This window comes from Micromys minutus, assembly GCF_963924665.1.
Source record: "Micromys minutus genome assembly, chromosome: 24".
NCBI classification, from domain to species: Eukaryota; Metazoa; Chordata; class Mammalia; order Rodentia; family Muridae; genus Micromys; species Micromys minutus.
In genome coordinates, this window is record NC_137959.1 from 18,815,692 (window position 1) to 18,822,706 (window position 7,015).

General features: G+C 46.6%; 1 pseudogene across 1 annotated transcript; it reads right to left on the reverse strand.

Annotated features, from left to right (window-relative positions):
* Positions 1 to 313: 313 nt before the first annotated feature.
* On the reverse strand, positions 314 to 1,177 carry LOC308436516 (small ribosomal subunit protein uS2-like; annotated as a pseudogene). The gene has a single exon. The product of its transcript is annotated as a small ribosomal subunit protein uS2-like (transcript).
* Positions 1,178 to 7,015: the final 5,838 nt, after the last annotated feature.

The window sequence follows — 7,015 nt, forward strand, 5'->3', positions numbered from 1 at the left end:
ACAGTAGGACAGGAAGAGAGCAGGCGGCATCCACTCAAAAACAGCAAAACAGCCGACTGAAAACACAGCACAGCAGCACAGAACCATGCTGTGCTCTATTTATAAAGCTACAAAACCATAAACATATACTTAGGGAAGGATCCCCAAGTGATGTCAGGGTCCTGGTTTTGTGGTTATGCAGAGAGAAAGGGAGGGGTGAAAGTGAGGAAGGATAGCTTGGGTCATATTGAAAATTTTTAACTTTTTTTTTTTCTTTTAGAACTTTATTTTCCTTGCACCCTTTTTCCCTTTCCTCAGGTGTCTGCTGAGCAGCTCAGGACCACTCAGTGGTGGCTCCAACCCACTCTGGCCTGTGCTGTAGGAGCTGCTGACCAGTCCTCAGTGGCTGGCTGTGTACTCTAGTCTTCTGTGGGGAACTGCTGGATGGGCACAGAGGGCACCTGCACACCCTCAGACCAGTCAGCCACCTCAGGCTGAACAACAGTGAACTCAGGATCTGGTGTGGTCCATTCACCCTGGAATTCCTCCTTGGTCACAGCCTTCTCCGCAGCAGCCAGTTCCTCCTTCTCAAACTCCTCTGGGTCTCTGTAGAAGTAAAGATCAGGCATAACCTCCCATGGGTGCTCACGGGAAATAGTACCTCACATGCGGAGTACCTCCCGGGCCAGCATCCACCACATCAGACCCACTGAGTGAGCTCCCTTGTTGTTGCACGGGATGGCAATGTCCACATAGCGCAGGGGAGAGTCTGTGTTACACAGAGCAATGGTGGGCAGGTTGACATAAAAGGCCTCTGTGAGGGGTGGTGGCCAGTCCTGGGATCAGTCACCACTAGAAGCCGTGGCTCCCTGAAGGCTGCTTGGATCTGGTTAGTGAAGGTCCTAGGTGTGGAGCGGCCAGCAATTGGAGTGGCTCCAGTGGCAGCATAGCCAGTGTTCCTGGAAGAGATGACGCTGACGTCAGCAGGGCTCTCAATGGCTACAATAGCGCGAGCTCAAAGCCGCAGCCTCTCCTGCGTCCTCTTCAGATTTATGATGTAGATACCGTCACTTTTCCTTCTGTAGATGTACTGCTCTATCTGGAAGTCAAGGTTGGTGCCACCTAAGTGGGTTCCTGCAGCAAGGAATTTGAGGGCATTCTTCTCCTTCATCTGCAGGACGTCAAGGGCTCCGGACATTGTGTAAGTTTCCCTTTTAAGTTACGATGGAAACCACGAACAACGCCGTATGGACCCGTCCCCGGGAAGCACGGAAAGCAAAAAATTTTAACTTTTTAATGACCAAAAGAAGATTCACAAAGAGATGAAACAAAATACAGTAAAATGTTGTCTATTTCATAACCAGGGCTGTGGGTCCTAAAACGCTCACCTCTGGGGTTGAAAGGTTTGTAAACTTAAAAGATAGGACCAGGCTGGGGGTCAACACTTGGAGTCTTAGCACTTGAGGGACTCAAGCAGAAGGGTTGTTAAATGCAAGGCTACACTTCTTCTCAGAACAGAAGAAGAAAGACAGGAAGGGAAGTGGGTTGGGTAGGGGGAGAATAGGAGGAAGGAAATGGAAAAGAAAAAAGCCAGGTGAGGGAATTATAATGCAGTACAATAATCAAGGCACTGTGGTCAGACTGAGAATCCTAAAACAAGTCCACTCACTCAAGGGCAGCTGATCTTGACAAATGTGCCAACAATTCAGTGGAGGGAAATAGTCTTTTCAGCAAGGCGTTCTGGGACTGGAGAGCTGGCTCAGCAGTTCAGCCTACTAGCTGTTCTCAGAGAGGACCTAGCACCTGCTTGGTGGCTCACAACTGCCTGTAACTCCAGTTCCAGCAGACCTGACTCCCCGTTTCCACCTCCACAAGCGCCTGGTCCTCCCATATTATATATACATATGCAGGCAAAACAGTCCTACATATAAGATAAAAAGAAATCTTTAGGGCTGGAGAGATGGTTTGATGCTTAAAACCACTGGCTGCTCTTGCAGAGGACCTGGGTTCAGTTCCCAGCATCCACATTGTGGCTCACAACCACCTATAACTCTGATGCCAGGGGGTCCAATGCTCTCTTCTGGCGTCCGTGGGCTTCTGTACACATATGATACACATAATGCATGCAAGCGTACACATATACGTATAAAGTCAAATAAAATAAGTAAAAAAATTTAAAGACACACCAGAAGAGGGCATCAGATCTCATTACAGATGATTGTGAGTCACCATGTGGTTGCTGGGATTTGAATTCAGGATCTCTGGGAGAGCAGTCAGTGCTCTTAACGACTGAGCCACCTCTCCAGCCCATAAGTAAATACTTTTTAAAAAGTAGTTCTGACAGCTGGGTGTGCAGGCAGGTAGGTACACATTATGAGCCCCGATGGATTGAAGAGCTGAGCAGAGGAGTCGATGCTATACAACTCCTAGCAGAAACCATGGGAGGCGATCCTATGTCTGGTATATAGGAAACCTGCATAACCACTGACTCGAGATTCGGCAATGGTTTGGTATGCCAGGAAAGCACAGGAACAACATAAACAGAAGACAAATTAGAGGCGTTCACAGTGAGGAGCCCCAGTAAGTGAAGAGATGGCATAAAGAATGGAAGGACCTATTTGCAAACCACCCAATGGAGACTGAACACTCACATCAAAATCTGTTCAAACAGCCTGATTTGAAAATAGGTGAAAGGCTTGGACGAGTTTTCTTTTTCCAGAGAAGATGCACAAATGCCTATGAGCACATGATAAGATGCTCGAGGCCAGTAGTTGAAACCACAGGCTACCCCTTCACACCTGCTATGCTGTCCATAGTCAAGACAATCAGAAGGACGAAAGCAAGCTGCTGAGAGGTTGTGAGTTAGAAGTGCCAAGAATTACTGGAGGACATGGGAAATAGCAGGTCTCCCTGGAAACAGTGCTGCGGGCCCTTAAAAAGTCAATTACAGTTAGCATATAACTTGGAACCCTTACTCCTCCCACACCTATTCCCCAAAGAACCAAAGATATGTTCATGTAGAAACTTGTAAGCAATAATTGTTCAATATTCCTATGATAGTCCCCAAATAAAACAACTCCAATGTCTATCAGCTGGCAAGAAGATGAAAGAAATGTGGCTTGTCCCATAAAAACGGAATGTTATTCATCAGTAAAAACAAAGGAAATGCTGATATAGCTCTGGCATAGGTGAGTTCTGAAAGAATTGCATTAAATGAAGGAAATCAGACAGGGAAATCTCATATCCTGCGATCCCATTTACATGAAATGCTCTGGAAAGGTAAACTCACTAGGCATGGTGGTGCACGCCTTTATTCCCAGCACTCGGGAGGCAGAGGCATGAAAATCTCCAGGAGTTTCAGGCCAGCTTCATCTGCATATCAAATTCCATCCCAACCTAGGCTACAGAGTGAGACCTTGTCAAAAGAAAGAAACAGAGGAAGAAGAAGATTACTGATTATGGAGAGGGGGAAGTGGTAGACTATGTTTCTTTTTGAAGATGAAGAATGTTTTAGAATTAGAGAGTGGTGGTCACATATCCTTCGATGCATTAAAAACCACTGAGTTTTATGTTTTAAAAGGATAAACTTAGGAGTATATAAATTAAATCTCAAGGTTGGAGAGATGTTGCAGTAAATATTAAAACAATGGCTCAACCTTTTATCGCCCCCCCCCCCACAGTCTCACTCTGTGGACGCTCTAGTGTGGAGCCGAACACACACACATGCATGTGGTCCCCACACCACTTGGCACTTCAGGCTGCTTCTAAGAACTCTGTTGCGGTTCACTCCACTGCCCCTGTTTCTTCTGTACTGAGTGGCTATGACAGCCCCAGCATGTTCCTTTCCTCCACTGCTGAGCACTCCACAGCCGGGTAACTTATCAAGCAGGTTTATATATTAAATTCTCAATCCACAAATCCTCTACACAATAAGCTTCCAACCAATGGACAAAGATGCAAACTGCCCTTCTATGTGAGATTAAAAAAAGACCCATAGAAACCCTTAGAAATAATAGTAACAACCTCATCAAGCTAGAGATGTGCTGAGAGACATAAACATCTGCCTCCAACTCATTCCTCCTCAAATCTCCTCCTCTCCTCCTCTTCCGTTTTCCTAGCCTTTTCTCCACCTACCTCTCCACTGTCCAATCGTATATCACCTTAACATAAACTACAGAGAGAGGCTTAGTGAGTGAAGGTGCTTGCCACCAAGCCCAAGGACCAGACAGAGTTCAATCTCCAGGACCTCACATTGTGGAAGTAGAGAAGTAACTCTAGGGGGTTGTTCTCTGAGCTACACGTGTGTCATGTCACACATACATACACACACTCACATTAAACGTGCCAAATACCTGTGGGCTGGAGAGATAGAGTTAAGAGTACATGCTACTCTTCCTAAGAACCGAGTTCAGTTCCCAGGACTCATGGCATCAGGTTATCTCACAACTGCCTGTAACTCCAGCACCAGGACATCCAACGTTCTCTGGCTTCTGTGGGCATCTGCACTAATGCGCACATATCTACACACAGACATGCATGCATCCACATATTCTTAGTTTTAAAAATAAGACTAAATCTTAAAATTAATAAAAGAAAAATATCAGTTAAAAAGCACCCCTGCCCCAAAACCTGGGATCAAACCTTCCTGCCTCTTCTCTGAGCCTTAGTTCTTCTTGGGGGTCAGGGTTGGGTATTCAGGTGGGTCTCAGGCTGAGCTGGATTCCACATATGGCTTATTACTGTCACCATCTCTGATCTGACTTGGCCCTGATACTCTCTGAGCCTCAGTTTCTTCATCTGAGCAATGGGACCAATACCAGCCCTTTCAATGTATTGCCTTGGGGAGAAAATATTGATCTAATGGATGTAAAGTACAGAATAAAGTTAGTCTGGTACCAGTCAGTATCCATTTTTGCTAACCAGCACCTGTTACTGTAACAGGCAATCAAGTTATAAAGAAGAAAAAGTTTATTTATTTTTGGCTTGCCATTTTGGACGTTTCACCTGTGGCCCTACTGGTAGGGGTGTGTGCTGCACAACCTGCCCACCCCCCCATCAAGCAGGCCTTACCTCTTAAGGCTGGGACATACCATCACGAGGTACCACCAGGTGGGGGACCAAGCACATGAACATAGGGACTATGCCACAGTTGGAATTGCTATTAAATATCGTTATAGTACAGATGTCATCTCTGAGACAATTAGCTTCAAAAGGCTTCCCCATCCCTAGCCCTCTATCCTGGCCTGCCTGCTTCAGGCTCCTGGTTTGGCCCGTAGGTTGAAGCATCATCTTTGAAGCATCCTCACTGGCTTTTATCCAACTCTTTTGCTCACGAGGCCTTGGCTTTGCCAGAACCGTGCTCCCGTCTCTTTCTGAAGTATGCTTTCCTTGTCTGCTCTTAAGTCCAGCTGGAAAGCCCACCTCCTTGCAGCCAAGAAGAGGCATGCCCGGGAAGCTTCAGGACAGAGCTCACAGAGCCCTACAGTCCCCTGACTGCATGCATGGGGACTCCTCACCTGGGGCACCCCCTGCTCAACCAAAAGGAGGAAGCTCCTGTGGCCGTTTGGGTCAGGGACTTTCTTTCTGAGTAGCAGTCAAAGCAAAAGTCTTACTTCTAGGAATTAGCTACCACACGTCTTCCCTCTGGAAATTCGATCAAGGAACTTTGCACATTTTTTATGTAAAGGCAAAAGACTGGAAGACCCCCAATTTAACTACGGCAGGACACTGACCATGTACCTGTGTATATCCAGCAGAGAACCATAAAACTAGGAGAGACTGTAGGGCTCAGGGCTGCAGCCAAGATTGATTTTTGGGCAAAAAAGCAAGGTGCGTGTTGACTGAATGTTTCCCTCTTCCCTTTCCCTCTGCTCCTTCCCTCCTTCCCTCCTTCTTCCTTGCTTCCTTCCTTCTTTCCCTTCTTCATTGCTTTCTTTTTCCTTATCTCCTTTTTTCCTTCTTATTCCCACTTCCTTCTTCTCCTTATTTTATATTTTTGGTTGTGAGCCTTTAATGTCTGAGGCATCGCTCCAGCCCTTCTTTTGGTGTGTGTGTGTGTGTGTGTGTGTGTGTGTGTGTGTGTGTGTGTGTGCATGTGGAGGTTATACTCCATATCAGGGGACTTCCTCAATCACTCTTCATCTTATTTTTCTGAGATGTAATTTAAAATTTGTAAATGATGTGTATAGGTATGTGTCTCTGTGTGAGTATATACACATGGGTGCAGTGCCCAAAGAAGGCCAGAAGAGGGCACCTGCTCTCCTGAAGGTAGAGTTACAGGTGGTTGGGAGCCACCTGATGTCTGCAAAAGAGGAGCACGTGCAGCGGAGCCGGCGCATCTTGAGCCCTCACCTTTGTTCCGGAGACAAGGTCTGTCACTGAACCTGAAGTTTATGGATCTCACTAGACTGCACAGGCCAGCCAACAAGTTCCCAGTGAGCCTCCTGCCTCACTTCCCCAGCCATTGCAGCTGGCTTTTTACAAGGGTATTGGGGACCCGAACTTGGGTCCTCATGTTTGTGCAGCAAACACCTTACTACTGTGTTATCTCCCTAACTCTCTCTCTCTCTCTCTCTCTCTCTCTCTCTCTCTCTCTCTCTCTCTCTCTGTGGTCTTGTTATGATGCTCAGACTGATTCTTAACTCCCATTAAGAAATCCTCCTGCCTCAGCCTCTTAAGGACCTAGGATGATGAGTACATGCCACCAGGTTCTGCTTTATGGTTCTGATATTGCTGTGACTGTTTGTTTTAGACAGGATAGTCCTTGCAGTCCTGGAACTCACTGTGTAGACCAGGCTGGCCTCTAACTCACAGAGATCCATCCGTCTCTACCTCTCTGGTGCCAACACACCCAACTCCTGCTTTGTTTTTTATTAAATAAAAGTTAATTTGGAACTGGGAATGGTAGCACATGGGTGGAGGATCAGTGCATGCTTCAGGTCAGCCTAGTTGACACAGTGACTTCTAGGCCATCTGGGGCTACAGGGTGAGACCCTTTCTCCAATACCAACAAGGAGGCTGGGACAGGAGGATTGTC